The sequence below is a fragment of the Alexandromys fortis genome, unplaced genomic scaffold (assembly GCF_014885135.2).
Source record: "Alexandromys fortis isolate MF-2015 unplaced genomic scaffold, M_Fortis_MF-2015_v1.1 scaffold_119, whole genome shotgun sequence".
Lineage (NCBI taxonomy): Eukaryota > Metazoa > Chordata > Mammalia > Rodentia > Cricetidae > Alexandromys > Alexandromys fortis.
The window spans coordinates 527,503-537,979 of record NW_026067991.1 but is presented as its reverse complement, the minus strand read 5'-3'; positions in this window follow the sequence as shown (position 1 = coordinate 537,979).

The following is a 10,477-nucleotide window of genomic DNA, read 5'->3' as shown; positions in this document are numbered from 1 at the left end:
GGGAATCTGTCTCCCTCTTCTGGCTGCCGAGGATACTGCACACAGGCAGAACACAGACAAAACTCGCATACACATAAAATAATTTAAAAAGAAAACTAGGTGGGGATGTGGGAAATGCTCAGAGGGGCTGTTTCTGCATCTGCAGATTTGGGGCCCTTGCGGGGCTCCAGGGAGGTCACAGATGTGAGTGTAGGGGTGAAGACAGCAGACCTGAGGGTGTTGCCACTTCCCTCCATGACCACGAGTGTCTTCTGCCTCCTCCTTTCTAGTGTCCCCATCACTGTGTCCACAGACCCAGTGGGAGAGGCAGGGAGGCTCACAGTGACAGTCCACATCAAAGTATGTGGCTTAAATCATTCTATGTGATTTTACTGATTCTTTATTCTGAAGACCGAAATCTACTGCTGAATACCTTTAATGAATTCTTAATTTTCACTATTAATAAAGAATTCCCTTCTCATCTCCCCACCAGACATTAGGAAGTCTATTGTATGGTTAAGCTGTCATCTTTGATCTCACTCACTTGAAAGTGCTTAGTTTGATGTGGTAAAGGGGTATTCTATGCCTATTTATCACCAGTCCCGGACAGGCCAGGCTCTCTTGGAGAGGGAACGTGGACGCCACTCCGAGGCTTTGATATACTCCACTCTTATTCTTGCTTTCTGACAGTTCTGTTCACATCCGCTGCCTTGCTCTGAGCTCCCTTCCTCATACCCAGCTTCTCTCCCGCTGTCTCTTTGTAGTGTCCATGCTACTACATGTACTGCGGTCCTGTAGCGCCTGTACTATGTGTACTACAGTACCACGCCAGTAGTAAGGCACCTGCACTACGGGACCACAGTTTTCAAGCTGGGCAAAGGGGCTGGAGATTGAAACACACACGCAGAGACAGAGACATGGGTCATCCTTGAATTCCCCAAGAATGCCCCCTTTATTGTGGTCCAGGGCAGCTTATAGAGGATCCTTAACTTATAGACACGCCCCAGCCAAACCCACCAGAAACCATTCCCCTTCCATCAGGTACTCCTGAGGATCTCGTGCTCAGAGCTGCTGCAAACACAGGAAAACAAGTTGTTTTGCTCTGAGCAGCTGCAAGTATAACAAGTTGTTTACAGGAAATACAGAGTCTGTGGGTCCATAGTCCCCAACATCCCTTCATCTTGTGTATTAAGCTCAGGGTGGTGATCCAGATCACAGAGCCTAACCTGGTAAGCAAGAAGCCCCTCCCACCTCTGTGACCCCTCCTCCCTAGCTGATGCTCTGTCTTCCCCTACTAACCCTGTGGATACTCACTGTTACCTGTCACCTTGACTAGTGCTGGGAATAGAAGTGGTGCCCTGGCTGCCCGTGGCTCTTACTCATAATCAGTGAATAAGAGCTCTGTGACCTTGCATAAGTCCCCTGTTTAGGTCGGTGTGATTCTTCCCATAGCTGTCTCTGGCAGCTAGGCGCTCTCCACAGTGGGATCTCTTGTGGTCAAGCTGGCAGCTGAAGCCTGGATGCCAGAGGGAAACTGCAATCTTAGCGCTAGCTCAAGGGCCATCAGATTCACGCCACTCCTCCCACATAGCTGTAAAATACCACTTCCTCAGATTCAATTTATTCGCTTTCTATTTTTGTCAGCCATTCCAAAAAGCAAACCCTAGACGTTTGCATGGTAGACATATAAAAGTTCACCAGCCAAAGCCTCAAACCACCCCTCAGTCAGCAGTGGGACCAGTTCCTCCCTCACTAAACCAAGGGAGTCAGTCCTGCAAGAGAACTTGGCCCAGCCAGTCAGTCGTCAGAGGCACAAGCAGTGGGTGGGATAGCCCATGGCCTATCCCAGGGCAGAGTTCTCAGCAGGAACCAAGAACATAGAAACTACCTTGGCAGCATGAGACCATCTTCCAAAGGCCACATTCTCCTAATGCAGACTCTGGCCAGGAGCCAGGCCTGCCTCGTGCAGGACAGCACAGCCCTAGGTGACTCTAGGAGGCTCTTCTGGAGCCGAGACATTGGGAGGGATTTTCTAGGCTCATCTTAAACCTGTGTTTGCATAGCACACACACTGATTTCATTTATATGACGTGCCATAAATCAATAAAAAGCAATCTTCTATAAAGATGCATGTGTTCACCCTTTATACAAGAGAAAGGGAACAGAGTGTCCGTGCCATTGTGTTGGCTGACTGAGCAGGTGGAGTGGGTGGTAATCCCATAAAGGCCACCCTGCTGGGAGGGGACCCAGTGAGGGTCCCTAAGGTGGCTCACTGTCCCCCAAAGAGGTGGTGTGATCTTGGGTACATCTAGCGCCACTCTCAGCTTTAATCCCCTCACCTGCAAAGTCGAATGGATGTCCCTGCCCTGCTCACATCAAATAAACCCACAGGGATGAGTGTCTTCTGTGGAGAGGGAGCCATGTAGATGGAGGGGTGTACCACTGTGGTCTCTGTGATCTAGTACCCAAAGGGGACTCGTAATGCAGTGAAGTTGCCTCCAGTCCCCATCCGAGGCCTCATTCTTTCCGACTTTCCTTTGTCGAGGCCCAGAATTGGCACCTGGCAGGCTGCTGGGTTAACCCAGAAGGACTTTGCCAGTTCATGACCTCAGATGTCCCTAGGAAGCTGTTGTGCTAAATCTAGTTTGCTCTGACTCCTCTTTGATGGGAATGTTAGTTTGCATGTGTCCTGTGAATGGTGAGGAAGGGTGGAAGGGTAGGACTGGGCTTCCTTATAGCTCTGAGCTGTGGCTCTGGCTACAGAGTTCAAGTCTTATTAGGGACCAAGCTCAGACACACCCAACAGCCTGGGGCCATAACTTCAGAGATCTCCAATGGCTTTGGACCTTTCTGCTGTGACAGAAAGGAAGCTCCTTCCCCTGTGGCACATGGAGCCCTCACATGTCTTGGCTTTCTGCCCTGTGCCCACTGTTAATGCCCGATCTGCCTGCTTGAGATGGCTTCTAGGAATAGCTAATGAAAGCCAGTTCGTCTAAAATGGGACAGGGCTCACAGTACCTCCAGGCCCCCCGTCATAGCACCGATGGAAGAGAAGTGGCTCACCTGTGTTGTGGTTAAGTGTGCTGTTGGGAGAATCTTAGCAGCTGTGCTCAAACGGGTTGCTGATCCCCAAGTTCATGAATGCCTGGTACCCATGGATATGAATGTATTTCTAAGAAGAGGTTTTCCTGGTGTAATTAGTTTAAGTCATATGGGATTAGAGAGGCCCCAAATCCACTTACTGTTCTCCTCACAGGAAAGCAATGGGAAGACACCTGACACAGAGAATAAACACCCAGAGAGGCCAAGAAATGATGGTACCCACAGAAGCTGGAAGAACCAGGGAAGGAGCTTTCCTTGGAGCCTCCAGAGGGACCTGGTCCTACTAACAACCTGATTCTAGACTTCTGGTTTCTAGAAGGGTGAAAGAACACATTTATGGTTTTGCTGTTGTTCTTTGACACAGCGTCTCACATAGCCTAGGCTGACCCCAACCCAGCTATTTAGCTGAGGATGACCTTGAATTTTTTGTCTTCCACCCTCCATTGTCCAAGGGCTGGGTTTATAGGCATGTATCACCCCCGGATTTTTGTAGTGTTGGGCATTGAACCTAGCCCTTCATACATGCTGAGCATGTGCTCCGTGACCAAGCGCTATCCCCAGCCCAGTTACAGCACTTTGTCTCTGTGACCTGGGAAGCAATGCACAGGCCGGGTTCTTCCTGCTGCTTCCTAGAGAGGCAGGAGTGTGTGTAGTGACACAGGGACCTTTCTGAGCCCCTTGCAAAGCCTGAGCTGAACTGCTCCCCCAAGCTGTCATTCCATCCTCAGAGCAAGCACTGAGGACCATCATACCCTCATTAGTTGGGGTTCACAATACAGACACATGGAATAAACCGCGAAGTTGCTATCGATGCCCCACAGTGAAGTCTCTCTACCTCACTCCATCCCTACCCTCCAGCCTTCTCCTCTGGGGTAGTCTTGGAAACAGTGTGGTATAGGCCTATAAACCCATCACTTGTACAATGGAGGGTGGAAGACCAAAAGTTGACTAAGCAAATGCCCATCCCAGAGACCCAGATTCAATTAGAGAAGCCTGGTGGGAGATGAACAAATTGTCATGGTGTGGTGTGGGAGAATTGTCTGTATTCTGTCAATCATGTTTTAAATAAATGCTGATTGGCCAGGCAGGAAGTATAGGTGGGTCAACCAGACAGAAAGTAGAGGCCAGGTGATGAGAACAGGAGAATGCTGGGAAGGAGGAAGCCCATTCCTCCCCAGTCCTGCCCATACCATAGAAGGAGCAAGATGTGACCTGCCCCACTGAGAAAGGTACCGAGCCATGAGGCTAACAAAGATAAGAATAATGGGCTAATATAAGTGATAAGAGCTAATAAGAAGCTTGAGCTAATGGGCAAATCAGTTTATCATTAATATAGAATCTCTGTGTGACTTTCTTTGGGGCCAAACAACTATGGGACCTGGTGGGAGGACAGAAACCCCAACAAGCAGGCCTCTCATGTTACAATGGTGTGCTATGTTACTGCTCATTGTGACTGACCAAACACCTTGACAAGAAGCAACTTAGTTGAGGTTTGCTTTCGCTCACTGTTGGAGAGGCTTTGGCGTGGGCAGGCTTTGGCAGCAGAGGAGGAAGGTGGCTGCTTACAACCCATTGGCAGTCAGGAAACTGAGCCCTTAGAAGAAAGCAAGGCCAGCACTACTTCCAGAGGGCTGCTGCTCTGGAACCTACTGTCTTCAGCCAGGCCCTACAGGCCCTAAAGTCCTCCAACCTCCCAAAATAGTTCCACAGATGGGACCAAGTGTCCAAATATATGGGTCTCTAGGGGGCAGTTCACATTCAATCCATAAAACACATGTTCATGTTTTCCCTATCTACAGTGAAGACAGAACCCACAGTCATCAAAACAGGGGAAGCCCTCCTCTCTAAAGGCCTGGTCTCCTCAGGGAGACAGCTCAGAATTGGATTTGTACTATCAAGAAGTGGGTTCTGCTCTTACAGTGTGCTCTCTGGCTGATTTAAATCCTGCTGTCTCGACTCTCAATGGGAGATCTTTTCAGATTGTTGGTAAATAGGGGAATATGCTATCGGTCTTGCAGAAACTGAGACTTCTAAATATTCACCACCTCCTCCCCCAACTCACTGAAAGTTCAGCCTTTACTAAGCAGCTTTGATCAAATGTGGGCCCTGAAGAGAGGAGCAGGGACCAGGAATTTGGGGGCTACAGTCCAGAGTCGGCCTTGGGAGGGGAGACCTGGCCCTTGCTCAGTCTCAGACTGAGCGCTGGAAGCAATGCTTTTTCTCATCTTCCCCTCTGCTTGTTTAACACTTCATAAGCAATGTCCCCTCAAGGAAAGAAACATGGCCGCTCCTTCACTTTCTCAGTTTCTTTTTAAAATCCTTCTGAAATATAAACTCACAGACTGCACCCTTTATACATCATGTGGTTGAAACGATCATTCACAAATGTTTACTGCCCGCCCCACTCCACTTGCGCTGTACATGGTCTTGGGGTTTGCTTTTCCTAATGGAATGTGGGGAACAGTTGAGCGTGCCTGCAACCCTCAGACAGGTTCAACCCGGAATAGCTGACTCCTGACCACTGGCAAGCCATTCATCAGGAAACACGTGCCTATTGTCTGCACCAGCCTTGGGGATGGCGTGCTACGGCAGCAGCTAACATCTTCATAATTTCTCATACACCCGGTATGCATTGGCAGCCAGTATATATCAGGCAGAATATCTCCAGAACCCTTGGATCCCAGCCTCTCTGGCTCTCATTGTTTACCGCACCCCTCCCTAGGGAGCCACAAGCCTGACTTCTCACCCAGGACCTATGATGGCTAATTTTTTGTCAACTTGATACAACTAGAGTCACCCAGGAAGAAAGAGCCTCCGTTGGAATTGCCTCTATTAGATTGGCCTGTGGGCATGTCTATAGGGGATTTGCTTGATTAATGACTTTGAGAGGGCTCAGCAGATTATGGGCAGCGCCTCCCCTGGGCAGGGAGTCGTGGGTTGATCAGGCCATGGACTTCTCCAAGATCCTTGCTTCAGTTCCTACTTCCAGGTTCCTGCTTTGGGGTATTTTCCTGAGTCCCTTTCTTTGATGGTGGACTGTAACTTGCATACTGAGATAAACCTTTTTCTCCCTTTGCTTCCTGTCTCAGTGTTTATCAGAGATAAACTAGAGCAGGGGCTCCATGGGCTTTTAACTTTAAAGAAAGGATATGCATAAAATGTCCTCATTTAGGTCTGCGTTCTTTATCTCAATGGGTGCAATTTAGTTTGTTCATCCCATTCTATTGTGGAGTGGGTCTTGTTTTCAGGCGTCATAAGTAACATTGCCACGAAGTTTGTGCTAGCGTATGTGCTTTGGCTAACACATTGACACGTTCCGTTGGTTCTATTCTGGGAGTAAAACTGTAGGAAGATACACACCCGTTCACTTTAGTAACTGCCACCTTTCCCAAGTTCTTCTATTAGTCCACACTGCTGGCAGTTTTGAGCCTTCTCCCTGGTTGATATCTTTGTCATACTTGGTGCTTCCCACCTTTTAAATTTAGTCATCTGGTTGGGTGTGTACCAAAGTTACATTGGGATTTTTGAGCTTCCCAGATGACTAATCACCTTAAACAAGTTTCCATGTGTTTATTGGCACACGTGTACGTGCCTATTCAATTTTTTTGCTGATTTTTCTACTGGATTGCCTATCTCTCTCTTATTGATTTGTAGGTGTTCTTTATATATTATTAAAATGGGTTCTCCTACAAGACTTGCAGAAATCTTTCATTGTGTGCTCTCAATCATATTTTTTGATGGATAGTTGTTCTTAATTTTAAAATATAGTTCTATTTCATTTTAGAATACAGTTCAATTTATAAATTGATCTTTTATAGTTACAGATTTTTTTCTGTCTACTCTGAGGTTATGAAGATGTTTTCTTGTGTTTTGTTATAAGATCTTTTTCGGTCGACTGGCACTAACATACGGTATGGTGTGAAGTTAGAGGTTACATTACCTTTTCCTCCCCACCCCATGGTGAATATCTAGTTGGCCCAGAGCCATTCAGTTTAGAAGGCCACCATTTTCCCCGCTGCACTGTGGTGTCATTGTATGGCCTTTGAGAACGGATGAGCAGTGTTTTGAGAGCATCTTCTCATTCCGAAGAAACCAGATTCCCATCCTAGATTTGGGCGCGAGTTACTTCCTGTCTGAGTCTCCATTTTCTCACCTGTGTCTAAGAGAAACAAACTTTCCACCTCAACCTGGAAGGCATCAAAGGGGAAAGAGCTCCCAAAGCCCTGAACACCCGGCTGTGGCCATGCTCCGTCGCTTCTGCTGTAATTGCCACGACCTCTGCCGTCACAAGCAGAGCTTAATTCAAACGGGATTTTTTTTCTGACGCAGGAAATGGATTCGCTCTTTGTGCTCAGTTCTATTTCCAAGTCTCTGCAGCCCCTAATGCAGACCAGCTGATCAGCTGACCACTCCTGGTGAGTCCTCGTTCCTGTCTGTGTCCCTGTCCCATCCTCAGGCACCTTCTTCCCTCTGGGGCCCTGGCTACTGCCAGCCCTTGTCTTCCTGATTATATTACATAAGCCTGTGTAGCCGCTGCTTGTCCCCCAGCTCACTGCTGGCCTTTGAAGGAAGAGGCCAGCTTCCTAGCAAGCAGGCTTCACCCAGCACACTCTCCTGGTTTGTTTGTGACACCCAGCCAGCTGTGGGACTGTCTAGCGGGGAACCAGAGGATGCTTCTCTGTATGACAACATCCTGTCTTTGTTCAACTGCTCTGTGGGAGAAACCTACTGGCTAACATCTTTGGCAGTGAGGTTTGACCTCCGAGCAAAGCATAGATAAAATAAACACCAGACTTTTCACACTCAACCTGGTTACAGTTATGTGACCTTGGTTATTAACATTGCCATTCTGGCACCTCTCCTGGAGAAGGAGAGTTCACAGTCCTGCTGCCAGCAGAGTGACTAGATTGGAAAGAAGGTCCCCTGTGGTTGGGTTTCTATCTATGGAAATGTCAATGGTTTATTCACATTTAAAGAGGGCTGAAAATGTCACCATTTGTGATTTTCAAAGTCACAGAAGCTAAGTGTTTTTTCAGGGAGTCTGTCACTAAAATGCTTGGATCTCTTCTAACCTGTCTTTGTCAAGGCTGGTGTCTGGGGGCCCCCCCCGCGGATTGCTTGTTTGTGCAGTCTGCACACACCCATGCAGTGATATATTGTGTCTTGCCCTAGGCTAGCTTTGGGGGCAGGTGCTTAAAAAGACAAATGCTCTACCTTTGAAGTTGTCTCTCTTAGATCATAGCACAGTGTACAGTATTTTATTTTGTGTTTGATATGCCTATGCACATGACGGGGGAGGAAGCACATAAATGTGTGTGCACAGGCACGTGGAGGTCAGAGGTCAACGTCCTGTGTCTCCCTCCGTCAGGCTCTTACTGAACCTGCAGCTCCCTGGCTTGACTAGGCTGGCTAGCCGCAAGCCCAAGGGATCCAGTCTTTCTTCCCAGTACCAGGATCTCAGGCAAGCACCGCCATGCTGTAGCGATCTTATGGGAGCTGGGGAACTGATCTTGGGTCCTCATGTTTCCACAGGGAGTCCTTTACTGACTGAGCCACGTCCACAGCCTGACATGTATAAGATAGGTGGATACTTCCAGATAAAAGCCTATCTTGTTTTTTCAGCATTTTGTGTTGTGGCTGACTCTTTCTGATCAAGATGCTTGCCTTGGCCTCTGGCCTTGGGAGCTCTTCTCCCCAGTGAAGACTGTACACTAGGTTCCTGCTGGGTAGGGAGTGTTGGGCTGGGTTTGATAACTGCTGTTTTCTATTTTGACTCCCACCAGGGGATATCCCTTTAGTCCTGGCACTTCTTTTCAAGGTAAATCAAGTGTAAGTTGTTTTCCGAAGTCTTCTTGCCCAGATTAGTTGAAATCTGTGGTCAGCTGGGAGCACCTTTTCCAATTGATCTTGGAAAGGTTTAGAAGTTGCATCTCTTTCAACAGAGTGAGCGTTTGTTGGGAGTTTTTAATCAGATGCCCAATCCCTTCGTTCTTCGTCCTGCATTTCAAAAGAATTATACACGTGTTTCAAATTGTCAAGGTTTTCGTGCCCCAAGTTGGCTGCCAGTCAATGCCATTAAACCCTTAGATTGACATCAAATCACGTCATATCTTTTTGTCATCACTCTTCATGCCGGAGGTTTCCAAGATTTCTGGAATGGTAAATATTTTCCATTGGTTAAAGAAGAGTTTAGCATCTCTTTTTCCCAGAATGGTCTATTTCTTATGTGTCATAAAGAAAGTAGAATAAGAGCATCCACAATCTCAGAAAGCTACTGACATGTCCAGGTGGGACTCACTGATGGCAGGACTCAGCCTGGGTCCGTCTTCCCACATCCTCCATAAAGGAAGCCCAGCAATTTCAAAGTTCAATGAATTCAGAAAACTTATAAAAGCAATTTTTTTTACTCTCTTCTATGCTTCCCATGAGGAAGGGAATAGAAGACATTTAACCTCTTCCAAGCCAAGTAGAGTCCATAGGAGAATCATTAAAAACATTGGGCACAATGTAAAAAGGAGACCACAAAACCCACTCCTTAGCCCGATGTTGGCTTGGTTACTGCTGTGGGTCAATGGTTTTACCCTGTAAAGATTTGTTTCTTGTACTTGTTTAATAAAATGCTGATTGGCCAGTAGCCGGGCAGGAAGTAGAGGTGGGGCAATGAGAACAGGAGAATTCTGGGAAGAGGAAAGCTCAGTCTGCAGCCATCATCCAGACACAGAGGAGGCCAGATACAGAGCAAGCAAGACGTGACTGCCTCACTGAAAAAGGTAACAGGCCAAATGGTTAACATAGACAAGTATTATGGGCTAATATAAGTTATAAGAGTTTATAAGAAGCCTGAGCTAATAGGCAAATCAGTTTATAATTAATGTAGACCTCTGTGTGTTTTCTTTGGGACTGAATGAATACAGGACTGGGTGGGACAGAAAACTTGGTCAACAGGCCACCTGAGGATGAATTAGTATGTTGGGAGAGAAGTTTCTTGAGAGAAACAACAACATCCTGAGGTGTTCGGGAGTAGATAACACGATGATTGTATGACTATAGATCCAGGTAACTGTAGGGGTGGGGAGGCTGACTGCATCCTGTGAGGCAAGATGACAAAGACAGCAGGACTTGGAGCAACAGGCACTGATTCAGGCTTGATGGACAAGAATGCGGGAATCCCCCATAGGCCAAAGAACCATTCAGAGGGCTGTCAGGGCCATTTGGAGGGCCATCTTTCAAGGGGCAGCTGTGTTAGCTAGTCTGTTTGCCATTGCTATCACAAAAGACCTGAAGCATCAAGTCAAACAGCCTGACATTGGCTTTGCAAAGGGCTGCCTGGATGTGTTCTATCATGGCAGATGCCAATGTGGTGGAATCCAAGGAAGAGAAAGACAGAAAGAAAAAG